Source organism: Dermacentor albipictus, chromosome 8, assembly GCF_038994185.2.
Source record: "Dermacentor albipictus isolate Rhodes 1998 colony chromosome 8, USDA_Dalb.pri_finalv2, whole genome shotgun sequence".
Taxonomy (NCBI): domain Eukaryota; kingdom Metazoa; phylum Arthropoda; class Arachnida; order Ixodida; family Ixodidae; genus Dermacentor; species Dermacentor albipictus.
In genome coordinates this window covers 87,540,863-87,564,890 of record NC_091828.1, presented here as the reverse complement: position 1 = coordinate 87,564,890, position 24,028 = coordinate 87,540,863, and the positions used below count along the sequence as shown (strand labels likewise).

The window sequence follows — 24,028 nt, the reverse complement described above, 5'->3', positions numbered from 1 at the left end:
CCTGGGATCAAATCCCGGCCACGGTGGCGGCCGCATTTCAATAGAGGCGAAATGCGAGAACACCCATGTACTTAGATTTAGGTCCACATTAAAGAAACCAAGGTGGTCAAAATTAATCTGGGGTCATCCACTACGGCGTGCCTCATAATCAGATCGAGGTTTTGGCACGTAAAACTCCGTGTTTTTAATTGAATTTTCAGAATCTGCTGGATGAAGGGGTGTTCATGCACTGCCATTTTACACTGTCGTATCGCGTTCGCCTAACCTCCGTCTGCCTACCGCACGTTCAGCGTAGCGGTAGCCAGATTCCCCGCAAAGCTGCCCTGAACATCTTTTCGTCTTGCTTTAACCAATTTATTAACAAATTTATTATATTTATTGAATCATATTACCACCCGATTCGTGGCCTACCCCCCACAGTGGTTTTGTGCCATTAACTGAGGAATCATCATCATCATCATCATCATATCATCATCATCATCATCATCATCATCACCACCACCATCATCATCATCACCACCACCACCACCACCACCACCATCATCATCACCATCATCATCATCATCATCACAGCGGTGCTTTTGTTGCGGCTTGCTGCGTACAAATTCAAATTTAAGGTAGCTGTCATGGTTTTATTTTTCAGGTACACAGAGAACACACGCGACATCTAAAAAAAGAAATACTATGTCTGCGCACAGGGACACGAGTGTCCTCAAACACGGTTCAAACTAATGTATTAGAACTTGTAATATATGCACATGTTTTAAACAAACCAACAACAGGAAGAAAGAACTCTAGTAATCAGGTGCGAATTCGAGGTGTCGGTTGGTCCTATTTGTTTTGTTTGCGCTTTATTTTGGGTGTTAAAGTACGGCTGTGAAACAGGGATTAAAGCCGTTGCCGAAAATTAACACTCTTTGTTGACCCCATGGATCTTCTATGTATGTGTCTCTTTGTACGTGAGTTACAACAACTTGAGGATCAGGAGATTTCTATCGTAAAATTTGGTACAGAGAAAGCAGGCTACTTTTTCTTTAATTACCCACTGTACTGAGATACAAAACACGAAAGGCGGTCACCTCACCAACTGACGCGTTGACAATTCCGGAAATCCTCAAGGTTTCAATAACAACACAAGTGGCCGGATGAGATTGATTCAACGACGTATGGCAGCCAGAAAACAAACTGAAGTGGCGCATTGTCAAAAAAAAAAAAGAACCCCTGAAAAGTACAATGTTACGCCTAAGCAATGTAGTCAAACTCATGGGTCTCTCAACGAACTTATTCGCTTTATCCAAAATGCCGCAGATTACCTTTTGTTTGTTTGCTTACGTAAAATGCAAGAAGATATTGGCACCATTGAACACTGTCGACTACTTTTCATGTCATTGGAAATATGAATGTCAATCACGTAAAAGGTAGTGAAGGTGTAATTCACGAACAAGTATCATCATACTAAAAAATTTTTTAAAAAATGCAGTTTAACGTTCCAAAGCTGCACACGGGTTAGTAGGAAGCGTAGTATAGATGACTTCAGAATAATTCCGAGCGCCCGGGCCTCTCACCTAAATCTGAGTACACAATTATTCTTACATTCAACAACCTCCATTATAATTGGACATAAAAGCGATGGTACAATTGAATGAGCGCATTAACACCACGCAAGACCTCTCGAAGGGAAGGCTTGTAATATGTCCAGACCTCCTTGAACTTTTAAAGTTCGAACAGAACATATTCCCATGTTTCAAGCGCGTTGCATTCTCTCCTCCACCATCGGCAGCTAATGCGCCTGGCCTCGAAAGGCCGTTTTACAGGAAGCAATGCACATCATGCGAGCAGAAGTGCAGACACTGACTTCTTTTGATGCGAGAGCGTCAAGTGGCGCATTGAGCGAAGAAAGCCGGCGCCGTCTGTCGTCTGCAGCAGCGAAACGGTAGGTAAATTCCTATTGGCTGCGACGCCACGTCACTAGAGCGCGCCTCGACGAAGGGTGTTGCGCGAGGAGGAGAGGGCGTCGCCGCGACGCCACGTCACTAGAGCGCGCCTCAACGGAGGGTGTTGCGCGAGGAGGAGAGGGCGTCGCCGCGACGCCACGTCACTAGAGCGCGCCTCGACGGAGGGTGTTGCGCGAGGAGGAGAGGGCGTCGCCGCGACGCCACGTCACCCTCGCTCTCGGACGCCTGCGTTATACGCGCGCTCCTCGTGCGCGAGATCTCTCGCCTGCGTTCTAAGTGAGCCTCGGTATGGGGCAAATCAGAACGCGCCAAGCGTCTCAATGCGCTCGCTGGCCCGGGAGGAGTGTTCATAACTCGAAGGACCGCTGAGCGACGTTCAGTTAGACAATGTTGCTTTCGCATTTCACAACTCGTAACAAGTGCTGAGGTGTCCTCGTATTTTTTTTTTCATAACGAAAAATTTTTTATACACTATAATTGGCGGAAGGGGGACGTGCGCTGGGTGCGCGCTCCCAGCGCACCTCCTCCTTTCGCCGAGGATAGTGTATAAACATTTTTCGTTATAACAAAAGTCCCCCACCCAGCGCACCCCCCCCCCCTTTCGCCTAGGATAGTGTATAAAAAGATGTTTCGTTATAAAAAAATCCCCCCTGTTCTCTGTAGACCTGAAAAATGAAACCATGACAGCTACCTAAAATTTGAATTTGAACTTATATTGTTACGATCGGCCTGCAGGGTTACTTCTCTGCAAAGCTATCTCAGCCCACTGCAGGTGCTTCGATCGACCCCCGGTGGTGGCGCCCTTCAGAGATCCGGCGAAGACGACAGCGCTGACCGACCATGAACTTCCTTTGGAGAACTGGAGATCACGGCAGCGTTAATCCACAATTCGCCTTCTTCGCAGAGTCGGCGACGGCAGCAGGGCTGGCCACCTTTGGCGGACCGTGTATTGTTGGTTGATTTGCCGTGGCCTTCATGGTCGCTTTGCAGCAAGAAGAGCTTCTCTAACAAAAGGATGCTTCGCGGTACGTTTTTGCTCGGGCTCCAGGACTCGACAGAGCCTGCTGACACTCGTGGCGGCTACCGGAGAAAGTCAGCTCTGGAACTGAGAGGCTGGGGTCAGGCGTGACCACCTGGCTACCAGGACCCGCTCAACTCGGGTTCTGGGAATCCAAAGTGCGTATGTGAGTGTGTGAGCCCTCCCCCTCGAAGGCGGGTCGACTACGCCCCAAGGACTGCGGACGGTCCGGTTGGACTAATGGCGTTTTTCACTGGTCGATTCGGAGCAGGATTTCTTGCTCCGTGGCAACGAATCCGAATTTCACTGGTCGATCTGGAGCGGGTTCGCGCGTTCCACTGGTCGTTTCGGATCAACTCGCTCCGCGCCGGATCGCTCTCACTTGCTCCGCCGCCGAGGCGCGGATTCGGGCGGAAATAGCTCGCGTCACTTCCGTCTTCAAGCGAAATCGGTACCGGTTGGTACGCACAACATTGTGCTGCTTCGCAAAATGGCTGCGTTCGTTGCTGCTGGAGAGCTCGCGTTTAGCGATGAGAGCTCGGACGACAGCGATTACTAGGTGACGCAGGTGCTGTACGAAGCCTTCTATGCACGTTGTCCATGCATAATCGTTGCGGGCGCGACATGGAAATGACGGACTCTGCGATTGCCGTGGTCAAATTACGCACGGGGGACGGTGAGTTTGGTTGCCGTGGAAACGTACAGAGCAGAAGTCGGGCATGGTTTCCGGAACCGGCTTGTGCGACGTGCACGCAGACTTCCTGTGTGATCCCCCACGGAGCATTTTTGCGCTCCGCTGGCCGATTCGGATTCGCGAAACCCGAGCGCTCGCTCGAGGATTTCGGCGGCCGCTCCAGATCGACCAGTGAAAAACGCCATAAGGTTGCACAGCAGGTTTCCCTCCCCTAGGGATCTAGGGAGGACAGAGGGTTTTTAAGCAGCAGTTTGTCGGCTGCCAGAGTGTGCTCGAGCTCGACAAGCAGTGTGTACAGGCTTCTTGGAGCTTTGTGCTCGTGTGCTGTATGCTTCGTCTTGCGTGCTCCATTTCGGAGTCACGCTAGACTGTCGAATGTATCTCTTGTTTCCATGCAAATATGTAAATAAATCCTGTACTCTTAGTTCTCGATGAGAGCAAGTTCCTCCCTACGACCACGTCCCGAGCGTGAGTGAGCTGGACGACGGCATGGGCCCGCTGCCACATAGTTCATGCCCGACTGCAAACCTTACAACTGGATGCCAGCTGTTACGATCGACCTCCCACATCTTACAATATGTAGCAAACCGCTACAAGGACACCGCTGTGGTTGACCAAGACGAAAAGATGTTTAGGACAGCTTTGTGGGGGATCTGGCTACCGCTACGCTGAACATGCAGTAGACATCCGCTTTTCCCTGAATGGTACGTTACAGTGGGATACAAGAGGTATTGAAGCTCGAAGTTTAGTTTCGATACGTGTGCAATTCTTTGTGCATGCAACCTGGCATCACCATTCTTCCCTCAACACGCATCGGACATCGCCTTCGTCCTCGTAAACTATGAATCCGCGCCCGATTTGGTGTTTGCATTTGGCCGTAACTTATGAACGACGCGGTGCGTAAGCTATAAACATCACACCATGTTGCATGTTTGTACAGGACGAAAGTAAAAACAATCACATGCATTGCCTATAATTGTGTGACATTTTATTCACCACTTCGCGAAAGCTTCGCTTCACGCGCACTCAAACACGTGCGTTAGATCTGCATATTTATTACTATATTATTCACGTATTACAGTGAAGCTGTTTTTGGCTAGAGTTCCATGCATTTTTATTCTGCGCGATCAAAAACCGCGGGCCGATCCCGAAGATTGTGCAATACTAGGTCGACCCGTGGCGGGGGTGAAGCAGGCTTCAAGCACTCCGGCAACTTGTCAAAGTAAGTTTAATATCTTCCGTCCAAATAGAACCAGTGAGTGAGTGAGTGAGTGAGTGAGTGAGTGAGTGAGTGAGTGAGTGAGTGAGTGAGTGAGTGAGTGAGTGAGTGAGTGAGTGAGTGAGTGAGTGAGTGAGTGAGTGAGTGAGTGAGTGAGTGAGTGAGTGAGTGAGTGAGTAAGTGAGTGAGTGAGTAAGTGAGTGAGTGAGTGAGTGAGTGAGTGAGTGAGTGAGTGAGTGAGTGAGTGAGCGAGCGAGTGAGTGAGTGAGCGAGTGAAAACTTTATTTGGTCCACAATGGTCGCGACCAAACTCGAAGTCACCTAGCTGGGCCCACTCGGGGACAACCAGGTGAAACCTGACGGCCCTCTCGCGAGCCCTCTGGACGGCCAGGATTTGAGAGGTCTGGTCCTGGGCCCTAATGAGCGTCATCATTTCCTCTTGGGCGAAAGGGGGACCGGCAGAGGCGCAGCCCCACAGGACATGCTCGAAGTCCACATGACCACCACACAGGGGGCAGTCCGGGCTTGGGAACCGTTCGGGGTACATTGTGTGCAGCGCCGCGGGGCTCGGGTGAGTGCTTGTTTGCAGAAGTCTGAGAGTCACTGCTTTGCCCCTGCACAGTGAGGAGTCCGGCAAAGGCAGGAGTCTTCTTGATAGGTAATTAATAGGTAATAATAGGTAATAGGTAGGTTTGCAGATATTGTTGTACGAGCAGATAGGCTCGGGGTCGCCCAAGGAGAGGACGCGTTACTCGGCGCACGGTCAGTCAAACCTCGTGCAGCCGACTGCGCCAAACCGTAACAGATATTAAGCTGATAAGCATAGATACTACACTTTAACCCGCGTCGGCCATGTCGACGTTCGCACCGCTCACTTTTTGTCAGTGTTTCAAGCAACCGCGTATCAACTTTCCTTTCCTTCCGCTCCTCCGTGGTGGCGCTCCCGTCGAAACGTCACGTGCGTCTAGTTTCCCCTGGCTCCTCGGGGCAGCGGTCCTGTCGTCCACGCGCGTGTATACAAAAATGGCAGTAAACGAGTTCGTACCTTGGTTCCGAATTCTGTGTCGTGTGCTAAATAGCTTCGCTTGCCATCTACCTTCACAAGATGGAATGGCTCATTATTATTATTATTATTATTATTATTATTATTATTATTATTATTATTATTATTATTATTATTATTATTATTATTATTATTATTGCCTTCTATTTGTATACCGTAAGTTTTGGTGTAGTGGCTTTGAGGACTTACAACATTTTTGCTGTGCGCCAGCGCCAAACCTCAGTGTTGTTCTTGAACACGTTAGACACGGTGAACTAATTATTGATTGATTGATTGACTGATTGATTATAATACGTTGTTGCTGTTCCTCATTCTTCAGCACTTATGATATGCTCGTGCTCGTAATTCGTCGCGTACGCTCTCACAAAAAAAATATAAAGTAATGGGGCTTAAGCGACTCCCCAATTTGCAACATGCAAACAGGCACCCCCTTTTCTTTTTTTTTCTGTCATGGTATTTATTACAGTAGCAACGACCCGACATTCACCAGTTCTGCATAGTCAGAGAATGGAGAGCACAATGATAGTCACTCAGAGAAAAGGCATCGTTCATACTGTGGGTAGAAATGTTGGTTTCACTTTAGAAGGTGGTAAGAATAGGCACCTCACCAAAATGGGGTACCAGTCCGGCTGAGTATCAAGTCCATCATAAACCTGCTTTAGGTGTAGTGCCACTTGGATGAAATGCACCCTTGTAGGTACAACCATTTCGGCGTTTCGGTCCATCATTCGCGTTTTCCACAAAATGTGCATTCCGATGAGAAAAAACATAGAAAGGTGCACTATTATCAGAGGTCGGCAGGAGGTATCGCACAGTATGAGCGTTAATGTCAAAGTCTTTTTTTTTTTTAAGGTCCGTTGGAGGACATCCCAAAATAGTATGGCGTCGGTGCAGCTAATAAAACAATGTTCAATCATCTCTGGCACGTCACAAAGGCGACAATTAACAGAAGATAGAAAGATACCCTTTTCTTCTTGTAGCCACGTTTTAACCGGTATGGTTTCACTATGAAGTTTATAAAAGAATGTTTTGCAGCAAGGGGATATATACATTTTACGAACTCGCTTTAGTACACCGTGACCTGGCCATTCAACGTATAGTGATCGGTAACATGGAGGCGGAAAAAGCATGGACAATAAATCTTTGTATAACGTTTTACGCGACACAGAGTACAAGTATTCAGTGGAAAACGGAACTGTCAGGAAACTAATCACCAAGTAAACTTCTTGCATGAACCCCCACAAGCACAAACGCCCCCTTATTGTGGCGCCGGCTTCTATCACTCTGCAGGATGAAGAAACTGAGTTTTTGAGTGGCAAGAGAGGCTAACACCCTTTCACCCTCGTAAGCATCACTTCGCATGCGTTTACATTTTCTGTATATTTTATTCCGTTGTTTAGAAAAAAAGATAAACCGGTTGTTAGTCTGCGCTCTTAAAGGGACACTAAAGCGAAACAATAAATCAGTTGTGATTAATGCAGCATTGTTTTAGAACCCTGCAGGCAGTTGTTTCAAAAAGGTAGTTTGATTATTAGATGAGAAAATGAAGTTCCAAGTACCAGTATTTGAATTTCGCGCCGAAACCCCAGTGCCGGTACGTCAGCGTGACGTCAGGGATTACAAAGTATGTTTTCGCATTTGGGCCGCGTTGGCTGAATAAAGGTTCCCGAAACTTGCTATGTTTCATATTTGGTTCCTTTAGAACACAATGTAGTCAATCTGTACCGCTATATATAATTAGTAGGCCCTAGAAGACGCCATCAAAATCCAAGACGTCACAGCCCCCAGGTGCGGGAACTTAAGTAGGCGTCGCCACCCGTATTTCGTTTTTGCGCTTTTTCTGGCTTACCAAACGTCTTATCGTTGTAAGAGTGGTGTTTTTGGTGTTGTAGAACGGTAATTTACTGAGGCAGAAGAAATCATTTTTCACTTTAGTGTCCCTTTAATGTGTACTGCCTCTCGTCTTTCGTCTGGGTTGCGCTGCCCGCTCATAGGAACATGTTCAGTCGCCAACTCGCCCAGCTTGCCGCGTTAATTCACAGAAAAAACTGTAGTGTGACCTCGTGAGGCTTATAGCGCGTTAAAAAGACAAGGACGAAAGTGAGACGTGACACACACAGGCGCTAACTTGCAACAATCTTTATTTCGAGCAAGGGACCCATACATATATACAACTTTTTCGCGGACGTCATACATGCGCTGTTTACAAAAAAACCTTTACACACTATTGCGCAGATAGGATAACTCTTTGCGGGAAAGGGCAATTGATGGTTTAGACACACAGTTATCCCCAAGCCTATCAATCATTTCTGCTTGTACCCGCCGTGGTTGCTCAGTGGCTATGGTGTTGGGCTGCTGAGCACGAGGTGGCGGGATCGAATCCCGGCCACGGCGGCCGCTTTTCGATGGGGGCGAAATGCGAAAACACCCGTGTACTTAGATTTAGGTGCCCCTTAAAGAACCCCAGATAGTCAAAATTTCCGGAGTCCTCCACTACGGCGTGCCTCATAATCAGTAAGTGGTTTTGGCACGTAAAACCCCATAATCTAATCTAACACTATTGCGCAGATACGATAACTCTTTGCGGGAAAGGGCAATTGATGGTTTAGACACACAGTTATCCCCAAGCCTATCAATCATTTCTGCTTCTACAATTTCGCGACTTATCCTACCTCGGGCTTTTCCCACAATGGAGCAGTCTCTCGCGATCAGGTTTACAAATCCGCGAAACAAAAGCGGCCGATGTGCGAAAGCTCGCGCGATTACGGGTGGCGCGATCGACCCCCCCTGTCGTGCTCCTTACGCCATCCGTCGTGCACACATGCGAAGGCGCGTACGCAGTTATCATTACACTGTTGCAGTGTCGTTTTATTTTTTGTCATTCATTTATCTTTTGGTTCAATGCACCGACCGGACAATTCTCTCGATAACAATGGCGTAGTGCCGGCGCGAGCCGGTGGCGACCACTGACAGTAAAAAAAAAAAAAAGAAGCGTACGATGCCGCACGAAAGTGAAACACAAAGGAAACTGTCTCGACCATGTCTCGCCACTGTCGCTATCAGCATTCGAGAGCAAACTCGTTATCTCGGCGTGTGGCGCGGCACGGCGAGCTTTATATAGAGAGACTGGGCAGAAATATCTCTACGAGATAGCGGAATGTTTTCGGAAACTTTCCCGCCTTTTTCGCACTCACAAAGACGCGTTAAATAACGTTATGGTAGTTTAAACTTAAATTATGGGGTTTTACGTGCCAAAAACACTTTCCGATTATGAGGCACGCCGTAGTGGAGGACTCCGGAAATTTCGACCACCTACGTGCACCTAAATCAAAGTACACGGGTGTTCTCGCATTTCGCCCCCACCGAAATGCGGCCGCCGTGGTCGGGATTCGATCCCGTGACCTCGTGCTCAGCAGCCCAACACCATACCCACTGAGCAACCACGGCGGGTGTAGTTTAAACTTGGTAAAGTATTTGTTATAAAGACTCGACGTAAAGAAAAAAAAGCGTTTGAATGCCATGCTGACATTACGTAGGGGACTGTCACTTCATCGAGGCTAATAACAACATGCATTGAAGCAGAGAATGCGCCTCGTAACAAAACTGCGGCAGAACCAGGAAAATAGATTTTCACGCGAACACATCGAACTTGAAGCTAACCTAAACCAAAGCAACCTGCCCATGAAACAGCACAACACTATTTTAAACAACAGAAAAAGAAAGAAATAAAGCACTATAAATGTAGCCTAAATCCACAGGAATAAAAAACGGAACAGAGAAATCTAGGCGTACGTGTACAAACAATGTACACGTACGCCCAGAGTTTTGTTGGAATACAGAGCGGATGAAGTCTCCTTCGGTAAACTTCTTGGTGAAAAATTGGTTACTGGCGAAGCTAATGATAACCCTCTTGAATTTGGCGGGTAAACAACATTGCTGGTATGCCGGTGTGACGACATAGATTTAAAAGTATTTTCGGGATCTCGGACCGTTTCTCATCGCAGATGGGAGCCTCACTCGGTCGACTCGAATCTTCTGTTCCCGCAGAATGCTGCGTAATCCTTCTTTAGTCCCCAGGAAACGTCGTTAAACGCTGTGACGTCACGGTACGCTAGTGCAAGAACCCTATGGTGGCATCTCCACACGTCTCGCGTTTTTGCGTCCTCTCCTGGATTATCAAGTGTCTGCTCACACTAAGACTGATGGTTCTAATATTTCAGACCTGTAATCTGCCAATCCAGCTTAGATTTATGTTCATTAATGGTCACCTTGCTTTTGACTGCTGCATTTAAGAGGCCCGTATAACGAAGTAAGCAGGGTTCAGTACTGTCACCAGGCAGCGAAATGTGAAAACGCTGTCACCGCTGAGCCTTAAAAGCAACTCGTAGGCATGCGAAAATGCAGGAACAAATTTCAATCGCGAATCGATCTTCCCGCTTTCTGTTCCATGGTTGTATGTATAGAAAAGCTGCTGTTGGAAATTTCGTGTGTCTTTCTGAATAATTTTCGAATAAGGGCGCACTTACATGTAGTGTACTGACAAGAATACTTGACCAAGTAGGCTTCGTATGCAATGCGAATTTATGACCTGCCAGTTAATGATAATGATGACGACTAAACCTTACTGAGAGCAGATGAAGTTGTTTGGTCGCCTTCCTTGCGGGTGGCCTCCTCAGTCCAGGAAGGCACGTGACCTGGCCACCTGCCTTGCCCAGTACACACATGCTGGCGTACGTCATCAGGGTTGAGGCTGGAGAGCTCGGTCTCCCAGTGCTCCGGTATAAAGTGTGGGAAGGGGGGGGGGGGGGAGATGTCGGTGTTTCCGTCGCATTCCCATACCACGAGATACAGGTTGTTTGGGCCCCCCCCCAAAAAAAAACGAAAACCTGCCAGAGCAATCATGCACCCGTTCGACATGTCTGAACCATGTGCGATTTTCTTTTCTTAAAACAAAATCGTTGGTGGTCAGCGATTTAATCTTGCAGTTACCGCAAAGCCACAGTTCGCGTGCGTACGTCCTCCCATCACCACATATTTGAACACGAACAAACAAAAAATATGCTTATCGAAACTTGAGCTACACCCATGGCTCTACGCATAGCAGTTCAACGCGAAATCACTCCATAGCCGATTTCTAACGACTGCACAGCCCCGAGCTCATGTTTTGAAGTCGTAATTAAGTCAATGTTACAAATTCGTGTGAACCTAACACGCAGTAACGTATGTTTTTCGTTGTCGACTTGTTCGCGTTTGATTTTCATCCTTATATTACATTGGACAAGTCTGATATCGTCATTGAAAGTTCATACAGGGACCTGCGTTTTTCCTTTACAATAATTCTGCTTCAGTTTGGCGCTTACCGCTGTTCCTTTTCTCTCAAACATTGCAGCGATATCGCGTATTAAGGTACAAATTGTTCCGTGTAACACTTGGCACTGCTACTACCATGGTTTGTCAAGATGGATGGATGGATGGAGTAACTTTATAGAAAGGTCCTGCGAGCTACGGAGCGCAAGGTCCCATAGAGCGGGCTACTCCCACGTTGAGACCGGGAGTTGTAACTCCCTGGCCGCATCGTGGGCTCGCTGGACGGCCCAGAGCTGCTCCGCCAGGTCCGTGCTGCGTAATACGTCTTGTAGCCGGGCGGAGTCTTGATCCTTATTTGCGTGGGTCCGACCACACGGCCAGAGCAAGTGGTGTACGTCTAGTGTGCTATGGCAATTTTCGCAATATGATGTTTTGTATAGGTCAGGCATGTAGTGATGTAGTCTGTTCTGCGTGGGGTACGTGTTTGTTTGAAGCATTCTGAACGTCAGGGCTTGAGGCCTGGTGAGCTTATTGTGAGGTGTGCTGTTGTCAAGAAAAAATTGAGAATTTTTCTTCGTCGCGCATCTCCCAGTGAGTGATGTGCAGAACGTGGTGGTTATGACATTACCTTGTCACTGGTATCTGCTAGTACGGCAAGTCATGGCCTTTGAGATTAATTTCCAATAATTGCTGGAAAAAGTGGGAGGATGCAGATACTAAAGAGGCGCAGGCACAAACAAATTCACATAATCTTTTTGGTCAGCCTGTTAAGTGACAAAGCCATGTGGTATAATAAAATCTGATCTTGCTGTGAAATTTCAGTCGCAAGAGAGCAACAGTAAGTGCAAAATACTCGCCGTGGTTGCTTAGTGGCTATGGCATTGGGCTGCTAAGCACGAAATCGTAGGATCGAATCCCTGCCACGGCGGCTGCACTTCGATGGGAGCGAAAACACCCGTGTACTTAGATTTAGGCGCAAGTTAAAGAACCGCAGGTGGTCTAAATTTCCGGAGTCCCCCACTACGGCGTGCCTCATAATCAGAAAGTGGTTTTGGCATATAAAACCCTATATATTATTAAATTTGCAAAATCTTTTAGATGTTTTTAAAGAAGAAGCTTATGATATTTGTACAGGTACAAGGCAAACGTTTCTGAGACCTACCATATTTTTAAAGGGTTCCAAAATATTGCTATTAAGGAAAACCGTAACTATAGCAGCCAGTATTCTTGTAGCGGGGTTACAAGCAGTGGCGCGACAAATGTCGCAATGTTATGGGCAGTGAGTGTTTCGCTGTTTCGTATGGTACCAGTTGGAGTAAACATCCCCAAACGCAAGTGCATCAGCAGTAATGAAACCGCCAGTTTGACTAAACGTGTACACTTTAAGAGCATTGCAGAAGTAAAGGGGCCGATTTATCTGCAAGGCATCGTTTTACCCTCGCAGAATGTCGGGTGGAATGAAACGCTCACTCCGTAAGCAACGAGGGAGTGAAATGTTCTTTATGTCCTTCCGAGAGAGAGAGAGAGTAACATGCCCGTTCTACTCTTGTGGCAAAATAGAGCAAATGTAGCGTATACGTACTCCTGCTCAACTTCGGGATGCTGGTCCGGAACATGATGTTATCGCTCACGCAGGCTGCGAGAACCGGAAGCCTCCTTCGAACGCGTCAGTGTCAGCGTCTCGATGTCTCCACCTGCCAGAAGCGAGTACACGCGGACGCGTTCTCGTCGTGCTCAGTCAGCCCAATTTCCGACTCGACTCGCTGGCGTCGAGTTCATGTAAGCGAGTAGTCAATAGAGACTTTTAGCGTGTCCGGTATTCGGGCAAGCGCGGCCGGTTTTCCGGTTTAGCGGGGGCGTCAAGGTGAACGGCCAGATTGGTGGCGCCAGCTGGTGGCGCAAAGCTCAACCACACAAACACAGAGCTAATTACTATATTCTGCTTAGCTGCTGGAGTAAATTTTCGACAGTGGCGCAATCGTGTTCACAATTACGACGCTGCCAAAAATTTGCACAAGTGGCGAAGCAGGATATGGTGAGTTACTGCAGTTTTAGCTATGCGTTTGTCTGGTTGGGCTCTACAACACCAGGCGGCTTCACCGCTCACGTTTACGCCCCGACCATCCGGTAATCCGCCCAAACCGCTCCCGTTTACCGGAATAGCGTACAAGCTAAAAGTCTCTAATGATGCTTCTAGTTCCGAGTCGTCTTCGTTTGTGCGGATGGCGCTCCCGGTCGCGTGGAAACGGAGAGACACGACTTTTGCTTGCTGCTCTTTCATATCCTGCCTGTCAGTTCTCGCCACTGGCCTCTTTTATATTCTTCGCCCTCGGCGATGGCATATAGTTCAGAAGGAATGAAAGTTGGGGAAGGTGGTATGGGTTAACCGTATACTGAAACGTTCAGTATGGCATTCCGATTATACTGCATGTTTCCGTATACTGCTTGTGGAATCTATGGATTCCGTAATTATTCGGTAAAATTTCCATAATTATGATACGGGATTATTGGAATGCATACGAAACGTTTTATTAAAGTTCATTCTGGTGTAATGTTACCACAGAAACGAAAAAAAGAAGGCGAATGCTGTCCTGCATGTCATTACCCGTCTTCGTTTGCTTTCTGCGGTGTCATTACACCAGAATGGTTTATGAATATGCTGCAGAACGGGCGCCAGCCAGTAATTTTCAACGAGAAATGAAACGAGAAGCACTATTTTCCAGGCGTATTGTCGGTTTGCTGCGGCCTCGGCGGATTCGAAGAGCGGTAAAACCTTCGACTCACATGTCTGTAGGTCTAAATGTCGTAACACTCGAGGGGCACTGCGACTTATCTTTTTTTTCTTTTTTTTGATAGCATTATAGCAAAGCACCCATTGATTCCAGCGACGGACACCGCGCTGACGGTGTCGGACATCGAAACGACTAGTCGAGTGAGAAGTCGAGTGAGTCGAGTGCGAAGTCGAGTGAGTCGAGCGCCACTTTACAGCCAACGCTTTAAAACAGCCGAGGGAAATAAAGAAAAAAAGAAACACAATTAGAAACGCTGGAGGCTGCTTTCGGACCAGGAGCCACTGCGTAAGTGGACAAGAAAAACGCTTAAATTGTAGCCGGATAGATGCGTCGACGAGGCGCGCGAGAATAATGAGACGTCCCGCATTGGACACACCGAATATTCGATTCTCGTCGGACTCTGCATAACATCCTACGCAAGCGGGTTATAATTTGCGCGGCGTTTCGAAACGACTATACGGCCGGCCATCGGGGTACCCCACGCTCTCACGTCGTTGCGTAAGCTCCGCGACAACGTGACCCTGCTTGCGACACGGTGGGCGAGTGGCTGCGAACACCGGAAAAGGCGCAGTATAGACGAACATCTGCGTGAGCAAGAAAATAAAAATAACAAAAAGTAATAAGTAAGTCAATGAATAAGTAAATAAAATGAGAAATCCGGCATACTCTATTGAAAGCTGATTCCCATTTCCCCTTTCTCCTTTCTTGTTGTTCACGGCATATACCCCTCAGGCGCGGTGTCCACGGTTGTCCACTTGCGCTTTTGCCAGATTCGTCCAGCTGTGACGAGGGAATGACATGCGACCCTGCGCTTCATGTAAAGTCAAATCGCAAGAAGCCAACAAACAATGGCACCAAGGACAACATAGGGGAAGTTACTTGCACATGCTAATGGAATATAAGAAAATGATAAATTAATGAAAATGAAAGAGGATGAAAAAAAAAACAACTTGAAGCAGGTCGGGAACGATCCCACGTCTTCGCATTACGCGTGCGATGCTTTTACCACTTGAGCTGCAGCGGCGCCGTTTTTCCATCCGCTTGCTGAAGCATTTATGTCTTACTACATGAACTAACCCGGGAGTGTTAGCTAGCGCCACCACTCACAAACCTTGGCGGTGGTTGTGGAACATGTTTTCTGCCGCAGGCGTCCCGAGTGTGTGATCTTCTTGGGGGAAGGCAACTGGTCAATAAACCCACAAATGCTACCTGAGGGCATCAATGTGGCCCGATTCGAGATCCCCGTTCTGTAATGAACGAGAAAAAAGGGGCTTTATCGAGGGGCCCGATTTTCATTAATCACACCATAAGTAGCCAACAAACAAAGACAAAAAGGATAATATAGGGTGATCTGTGTGGGTGACGACTGGTCAATAAACCCACACATTCCACTTGAAGGCATTGATGTAGCCGGATTCGAGACCCACTAAACGTCAAAACTACGCGATACATTGCACTTAACATGCTGCCTATTCCTTCAAAATATATAATATCTCAAACGCAAAGTTCTCTTGGGACGTTGGGGCACCTAGGTAATAACAGCAGGTTGATACCTTCGAATACTTGCTTACACTTTTTTTTAAGCTGTGTTTAATTAACACGCACTTACCATCACACATAAACTTGGCGAATTGTTTCCGCCATGTTCGCAAAATTTGACCTCAGTCGTATTTGTAATTATGCTAGCGCAGCCGTCTAAGTTTTACACCGCTCGTAATACAGACTAATAACGCTATGGACCACGTATACATACGTATTCTACTGGAAACGGCACATTTAGCCCACGCATTACCCATACCATGCTCCTATAATTTCCCCAGGTATAAATGAACAAGATGCCACTGAGGACATCGGGGAAACAAACTACGAATATCGTATGATGCAGGCAAACCCATGAAAAAGCGAGGGTTTAGTAGTTATCTGCGGCAATCGCATTTAAAGCAGGAAAGTGAAATTATTGTAACGCATTGCGCTTAAAATGTTCCCTATTTTCACGGTATTTCAAGTCTGTATCTCGTGCTGAATTTTTTAATGGGTTTGGGAAACATGTCGAGTAGCGGCAGTATGACACCCTGGAATGCTTCTATGAGTAACTTTCTACAACGACTGTATTGAAACTACACAGAATAGACATTTATCGCTCGTAACTCAGAACATTGCTTCCAACTTCGAATAAATACAAACACCGTGCCTCGCATAGTTTACCGAGAATACCGCGGGAGGAAACAACTGAATGCCGTGTATAACGCACGAGAATTGTGAGAAAGCGAGTATTCAGCAACTGTTTCCAGGCCACATAAGCAACCTGCACAGTTGACATCTTCGGCCATGTCTAGCAATGGATTTATAGTGATTTTGAAGGGCAGAACCTTCTTTGTACAAACAGAAGATGGTACAACAACGCACCATTCATTGTACTTGTCGCGGTGTGCCTCAAGGTGGAGTCCTGAGCCCCACTCTTTTTGACCTGGTGCTTATCGACCTTGTTAATGTACTTCCATGGTCCGTGCATCTGTCAATATACGCAGACGGCATCTGCAGCTGGGCATCAGGGGTGACGCGTATTCACGTACGTGCCAGGCTTCAAAGAGCAGCTACACTGACGTCAAACTACCTTCAAGGATGGGGACTAGAGCCGTCATCTGAGAAATGCCCGCTGGTTTCCTTCATACGTCACCAAAATCAATGGACAGGCTCTTAGTTACGAGTAATAGATCGCGACCTGTCCTGAGCCCTCATGTTGCCTACATGAAACAGAAACTCACCATGATCACCCACGTGCTGAGATTTGTTGCGGCAAAATCGTGGGGTACATCTGTATGAGCGATGCTTCAACCTTATACTGTGCTTTTCCTCGGGTTGATGTGCCACAGCTTACCTGTACTGGGCAGGACCCGAATAACAAACATACATGTCTTCCAGTCGATTCAAGCTCAAGCACTGAGAATATGCCTTGACCTTCCGAGATGTGCATATTCAGCAGCGACTGTGGTCATCGCACGTGGTCACCCAATCACTACATATGTTCGCGTCGATACCTTGAGATCGCACATCAGGTGTTTCGCCCGGATTACGTCACATCTCCTTGCCTCACTTCCTGCTTCTGGGCCACACTCTGCATTCAGCGATGTTACTGCTTCGCATCGTGCAGTGCTTCTCTCGAACTTCACGCCTGCCACAAGACCGCCATTACCAATGCGGTACCTATATCCCCTCGAAGCCCTCCTAACCATTCCTGGAATCCAAAAGAAAACCCAGTCGTCATTCTCGGCCTTACAACAAGACACACTACTGCTCCTGCATGAGAAACACAGCGGACGCCTTCGCATTTACCCGGATGGTTCCGTTTCTCCTGCACGTTCTGCAGGAGCAGTGGTAATTCCGGCGAAGCCCGCCACCATAATATTTAAGACATCGCATGTTGCATCATCGACGGCTGCAGAACTCGCCGCCCTCGGTGCTGCTCTAGAATTCGTAATTGAGGAACCGTCACAGACAAGGTCAGTCTTCTCCGACTCCAAGGCCACTCTCCAGAGCATTATGTCGCCATTTCGTCATGGACCGAATGGAATCGCCGACATAAAACTTTTCCATCACCCCGCAGTAGAGAAAAAATGCACAACGTGGCTTATCAGTGGATACCGGGCTATTGCTGTATCTACGGAAACGGCCGTCCAGATGAGGCTGCCCAATCTGCTCATAATGGCCTCCACTGTGTAGCTATACAATTATCCAGGACAGACGCAGCTACATGGCTTCGTTCGGTCGCACGTGAACTGCATAATGAAACTCGACGGCATTTACCAACGCTCTTCTCCACAACTTGGATCCGAATTGAAGGCTATACGTTGTCCGACAGAACTATCTAGAGCAGAGGAGACACTTCTGTGCCACTTGTTACTTGGGGTGGCCTACACGAATGCTTACTCATTTCGAATCGAAATGGCCAATAGCCGTATATGTGCGATAACTGTAGCTGCGAGGAAACAACTGCCCACCTTCTCTGTGTGTGTCCCCACTTCAGTGCGCCCAGGAAATATCTTTGAAGAGTGTTAGATAGTCTCTACAAACGCCCTTTGTCGGGGGGAAAGGGTCCTGGGACACTGGCCGAGACCCTGCACAGCAAAGAAGGCTTTGAAAGCGTTGTTGCACTTCTTGCGGAGAACTGGCCTTAGAGACAGACTTTAAGCAGTGCCGTAATCTCATTTCCTTTTTCTTCTTTTGTTTTTGCTCTTCTTTCCTTGTTTTACAACATATCTCTTTTCTGTTATGTTTTATTCCCCTTAACCCCTTACCCCGGCACAGGGTAACCATGAACTGGCTAATCTCCCTGTCTTTCCGTTTATCCCTGCTTCCTTCTTTCAAGTTTTCGGTACACGTCGCCAAAAAAATGGCCCTCTTTCCTTGAATATATGTTTTCGCTCCTGTTTTTGCTCCTGCCGGGAAACAAGTAGTAGTGTAGCTCTTGTTTAGAAACAGCCTGTAAATGAAATCGACAAAATCATAAGAGACACATGCCTTTAGAAAAAAATACAAGTCAGTGTTCTATTGGTACAGGCATGACTCTGCACGTTCGACCAAGGTTATTTTCACGAACATACCTACGATAAGTCATGATTACACAATGAAATTGGACAGTTATACCTGTAAGAGGTCTGATTAGAATTCTGATGGTAATAAGATACTGAGACTGCAACGCTATGCACACTGCCTCCGGACGGAGATTCAGTAGTTCCAGCATTTGATAATCCGACGATTTCATGCCGTGAGGCACACAAGTCGTTTGGGGGCGGCTTGTTATAATACCTGTGCTTTATCCAGATCTCCACTTCACGCAGGTTAAACGTAGCAAGCTGTGTGCGTTTTCAAATGCGGATATAGCGGTCCCGAAAAAAAAAAAAAATCTGCGCATGTTGCAAGTAGCGCAAGCTGACATATGTTAGGGCGGGAACTACCCGTATGCCAGGCCTTCTCCACAACGCAAGCCGGTTTCACTTACGTTCATTTCATGCAAGGTACTAGAGCACATGATATATATTCACAAGCAATGGATCGTCTAGCCGTAACAATTTACTCCTTAGCCCCCAGCATGGTTTTGGTGAAAAATTATCACGTCAGGCACAACTACTCGAACTTGTGACAGACCTGCTCACAGCACTACATATGTCCGTCCACACCGATGCCATTTTCGTGAACTTTTCAAAAGCTTTCGACCGCGTTCCACATAATCGACTAATGTTAAAAGTGCCTAATCTGCGTCTGGACGAGAGAACGACTGCTTGGATCGAATAATTTCTAAACAGTCGGTGTCAGTCAGTTAAACTTAAGGATAACGTATCTAATCAGACACGTGTAACATCTGGGGTGCTGCTCAAGGGAGTGTGCTGAGTCATCTCCTCTTTTTAGTATACATTAATGACATAGCATCTAACATAAGTTCATCAATCCATGTTTTCGCGGGACGATTGAGTTATTTATAAGAAAATCGCTTGCACGGCCGACGCCTCAGAACTACAATCTGAGCTCTCAATGTTAAAGGAATAGTGCAGTAATTCGCAAATGGAAATTAATCTCGAAAAAAAAAGCAAGGACATAAAATTTACTAACATTTCTTCCGCATGCTCAAACTCTTATAAAATAAATGATACAGTAATCGAACAAGTCACGTCATTTAAGTACCTGGGCGTCGCACTTACTTCTCATTTGAGCTGGGCCACTCACATCGAGCGTATTACTAACAAGGCTTTCAAGAAGCTCGGCCTCCTTAAACGACACTTGCATTTCGCTAATAAAGATACGAGACTGCACGCTTTCAATTCATTGATTCGGCCATCTCTGGAATGTGCTTCTATCATATGGCATCCCCTCATGACAGGTCTTACTAACGTGCTCGAAATGGTACAGAACAAGGCCGCGCGGTTTGTGACGTCATCCTGTTCACGTTTGTTACAAAGAAAAAGATTAAGAAACACGTCATATACTGGTTCCCGGCACACTTAGGGCCAAAGATCGGCCACGCCCCCAACCTTAAGGAGGCGGCACACGAGGCTGCGCGCGCGCTTACAGACCGCGCTGCTTCACCCGACCACTCGGAGAACAAAGACGCCCCCACTACATACAATGAAATCCCTAAACACTACTAACTACAACGTAGAGAGTATAGCGTGCCACACCGCCCGCTCACTCGAGCTCAAGCGGTCACACATACCCCACGCAAAACAGACTACACCATTACATGCCTGAGCTCTACGACAAGTCTTATTGCACCAATTGCAATACATCCCTTAACGCATATCATTTACTCTGGCCGTGCTCGCAAGCTCACGTAAACTACGAACAGGACAAGCGCAAGTTTGAAGAAGCAATTCGGAGTGAAGAACTCGCTCCCCAACTCTGGGCCGTCCAGCAGGTCCACGACGCCGCCAGTAAATTCAAGCTCCCGGTTCCGTCGTGGGAGACGCCCTTCTCCATGAGAGCCCAAAGCTCTCGTGGCCTGCAAGACCTCGAATAAAGTTGATTTGCTTCCTTCGTTCGTCAGCGTTTCATCACCAAAAGCAGAACTTAATCCATCTAGGCTTGTCATGCGCAGGCTACATACTCGGCTAACGTTTTTTTTTTCTTACTCACTTTACCATAGCAACACAACGTTCGCCCAATGGCACATTTTTCCAGCCCCTCATACTTGAACCCGTCTCGACCATGCGCACAAAGTATCGCCCATTTTCGCCCGGACGAAGAAGCACCGAAATTCGGCTTTAGCATTGTGTATAAGCGAATGGAACTCCCTGGCGTCCAACATCGCCGAGATATCAGGTCTTTCAGTATTTCACTCAGCGCTCCCGGACTATTTACAAAATGAAAAACACTGATAGATCACATGTACCTGTCTTCGTTTTATATGGTCTTTGTACGCTATATGTATGCAGTGTTCTTTTTAATATATTTATAATCACTGTTTTATTGGCTATTTAAGAAAATGTTCTATACTCGTCTTCAATGTATTTGGTTGATTTTTTTAAACTATGCCAATCTGAACACCTTGGTTCAAATCAACTTGCTGATTCTTATTTCTTGTCTTATTGTTAGTATTGCTGTCTTCGATTTGTATTGTTTATAAATGATATTTATGTACTCACCTGAAATACCCCCCTATGTAATGCGCACTAGGGCCTTTAGGGTATCGAAATCAAATAAATAAATAAATAAATAAATAAATAAATAAATAAATAAATAAATGTATGGCGAATCTCGCGCGTCGTCCGCGACAACGTCTCCCGAGGAGGCACGAAAAGACAATCCTCATTGCTCAACCAGGCGTCACGTAGTAAACAAAAGCATTACCTGCGTGGCCACTCTATTGGAAAGAAAAATTTAGGTTCACCTGCCGATTCGTTGGACTTTCCAGCGTGCAGCAGAAAGTGGCCGCTTTGAAAACTGTTTATGTGTGGGAGAGGTGTGGAGGGGGGCGAGGAAAATGGCATACTTTGCCCTTCCTCCCCCATCCTCGGTAAGTACGCCTATGCAAGCAATCGTAGTAAGAACTTGAGAACTCCAAAGCATACTGAATTTTTCTCAATTCCGCTCGCGTAACAGGATGTGCGTGCGCACAGGAGGGCAAGGCCCGCATCATCGCATGTTGGAACGTCACACAGGAGAGGTGTTTCCCGGTTTCCACTACGGGCCACCTGTGTTGCAACTGACATTTTCTTCAGCGACAGTCCTTGGCATCTGTTCTATCGCACCTTGACAGTAGACCATTGTACCTCGACATGATTTTCACATGCCGCCGTCAGAAGACATCGCAGGTGAAGGCGACAAAGGGATTACTTCGGTTTTTGAAAGAGAGGGGATCGGACAAGCGGCTGTGAGAGTGATGTCACGTACCATGCCAGAATGATGGACTCCAACGGACGATGTGTGTGTGCTGTGCTATGTGCTCTCTCTCCCTCTCCCCCTTCCCCATCTTTAATCTCTCCCATCCCTCTCCCATGTGTAGAGTAGCAAACCGGTTTAGCTAAACTGGTTAACCTTCCTACCTTTCCTTCTCCACTTTTTCCTTCCTTCCTTCCTTCCTTCCCGACATTCCACTTAAGAATGAGTGGATACGTTCGTAAAAGAAACCCTTCGGCCTCAGGCGACGTAGTAAAGGTTGTTCCCATCGAGTTAAATCTTTGTGTAGTCTAAACCAAAAAAGAGAAGAAAAAACAGGGGAGGGGGGGGGGAGCTTCACGAGCTCGAGTCCAGGCCTCTGGTCCCCTCCACCCAGGGAGGTCAACCTGGCCCACGCGTGCCATCGCCGACGATGGCCTGGCCACCTAACCGAGGGGCGGTGTCAAATTAACGAAATGCGTCGCAGAATATTCCTTTCAATGTATGATTACAAGGTGTGCCGCTTATAGAAACTCGGTTTGCCGAAAAATAATGATGCCATGACAAACCTAGCAAGGCTAGAGAAAAACTTCCTTGCTTATGATGTGCGCCATCCTGAAGTGGGTGGTTCGTCACCGAATGTAGGACCAATTACGGAAATCAAATGTTAAAATTTCAATTGCCTACACTAACCCGCCGTGGTTGCTCTGTGGCTATGGTGTTAGGCTGCTGAGCACAAGGTTGCGGGATCGAATCCCGGCCACGGCGGCCGCATTTCGATGGGGGCGAAATGCGAGAACACCCGTGTACTTAGATTTAGGTGCACGTTAAAGAACCCCAGGTGGTCGAAATTTCCGGAGTCCTCCACTACGGCGTGCCTCATAATCAGAAAGTGGTTTTGGCACGTAAAACACCATAATTAAAAAAAAATTCCCTACACTTCTAATACACGTAATAAAAGAAAATAAGATTGCCATGTCTAGTACATCACCAAAACAACTGCGTTTGATGCTCGTATAATGACGTGATACGACGACTTTCCATTTGACTACTGCATAATCCCCTTTTTATAACTCCTGTATAAGTGTTTTCCTCTTAGTAGGTTGTACTCCATTAGCCGCACGCTTTTATGCTTCCCCGCGTGATAGGGGGTCAGGGCTCCTCAAGCTGTTTTTACAGCTTATACCTGTCCTCCTCGTGACATTTTCTTGTTGCGGAACAAACTCAATTCAGTTCAATTCAAATATCGACGAACGTCGGTGCGCTTTCCCGAGACGCACAAACTCAGCGGACTCGCCGACGGGACGTCCCACCCGCGGAACGCTCCAAGTCTTCGCCAACGAGCCGCGGGTCTTTTGAATGCGTGCCAACGCGCGAGGGGTGTCGGCGCTTTGCCAAACTGCGCGGGAGCCCGCCGCGACGCGCGCGCTAGTTGCGTGCACCGCTTGCTTAATGCGCCGCAGCGAAGGCGTGTGCACGGGGTGGTACCGCCGCGAAAAGGAAAACGCATTGATTGCCGCGCATTCGGAGCGGCGATTACGGCGAGAGCGTCGCAGAAGGGCCTCGTCGGCTGCCGCTATCCGTGCGTGGCTGTCCGGATTTGAGAACGTCGCCTGTCCCAAAAACATGGACCCAAACCTCCACACGGCGCGAAGGGACGCAAGGGCGAAATACGTCGAAAAGTACCTGGCCACAAAAAACACAACAGTATACACAGATGCTGCAGTATACGCCAAGCAAAGAGGCACAAACATAGTAAAGACAGCGGTGATAGTAATAAGCCAGGACTACAAAGAGATCAGCAGCGCGTCAATGAAGGACTGCTCGGTAACGGAAGCTGAGGAAATAGCCGTAGCTCTCCTCGATTTGACGAACGTTTGGCGTTCGCGAGGGCGACACGGTGTTCCGCTTAATTTTGGTCCGGCTTTTACTTTAAATTTTCAATTGTACGTTGTACAATTGTACGGTTTCAATTGTACGTGAGTGCTATATGTGCTGCATATACATTCTGTTTCACTTGAATTCATATATGTATGTATATATTATACATATGCATTATGCCTGACACTTGTGTTATTGGGACTTAGGTCATTCTAGCTTAATATGTATTA

The 24,028-nt window shown here is 47.3% G+C and overlaps 1 protein-coding gene across 1 annotated transcript in view; it reads left to right on the top strand.

The window, feature by feature from the left end:
- The first annotated feature begins 7,804 nt into the window (after positions 1-7,804).
- Positions 7,805-24,028, top strand: part of LOC139048832 (uncharacterized) — a 396,301-nt gene continuing 380,077 nt past the window's right edge. Inside the window, exon 1 of the mRNA XM_070523680.1 lies at positions 7,805-7,814. The gene's annotated coding sequence lies outside the window, so the exon portion shown is untranslated. The remainder of the gene's footprint in view (positions 7,815-24,028) is intronic.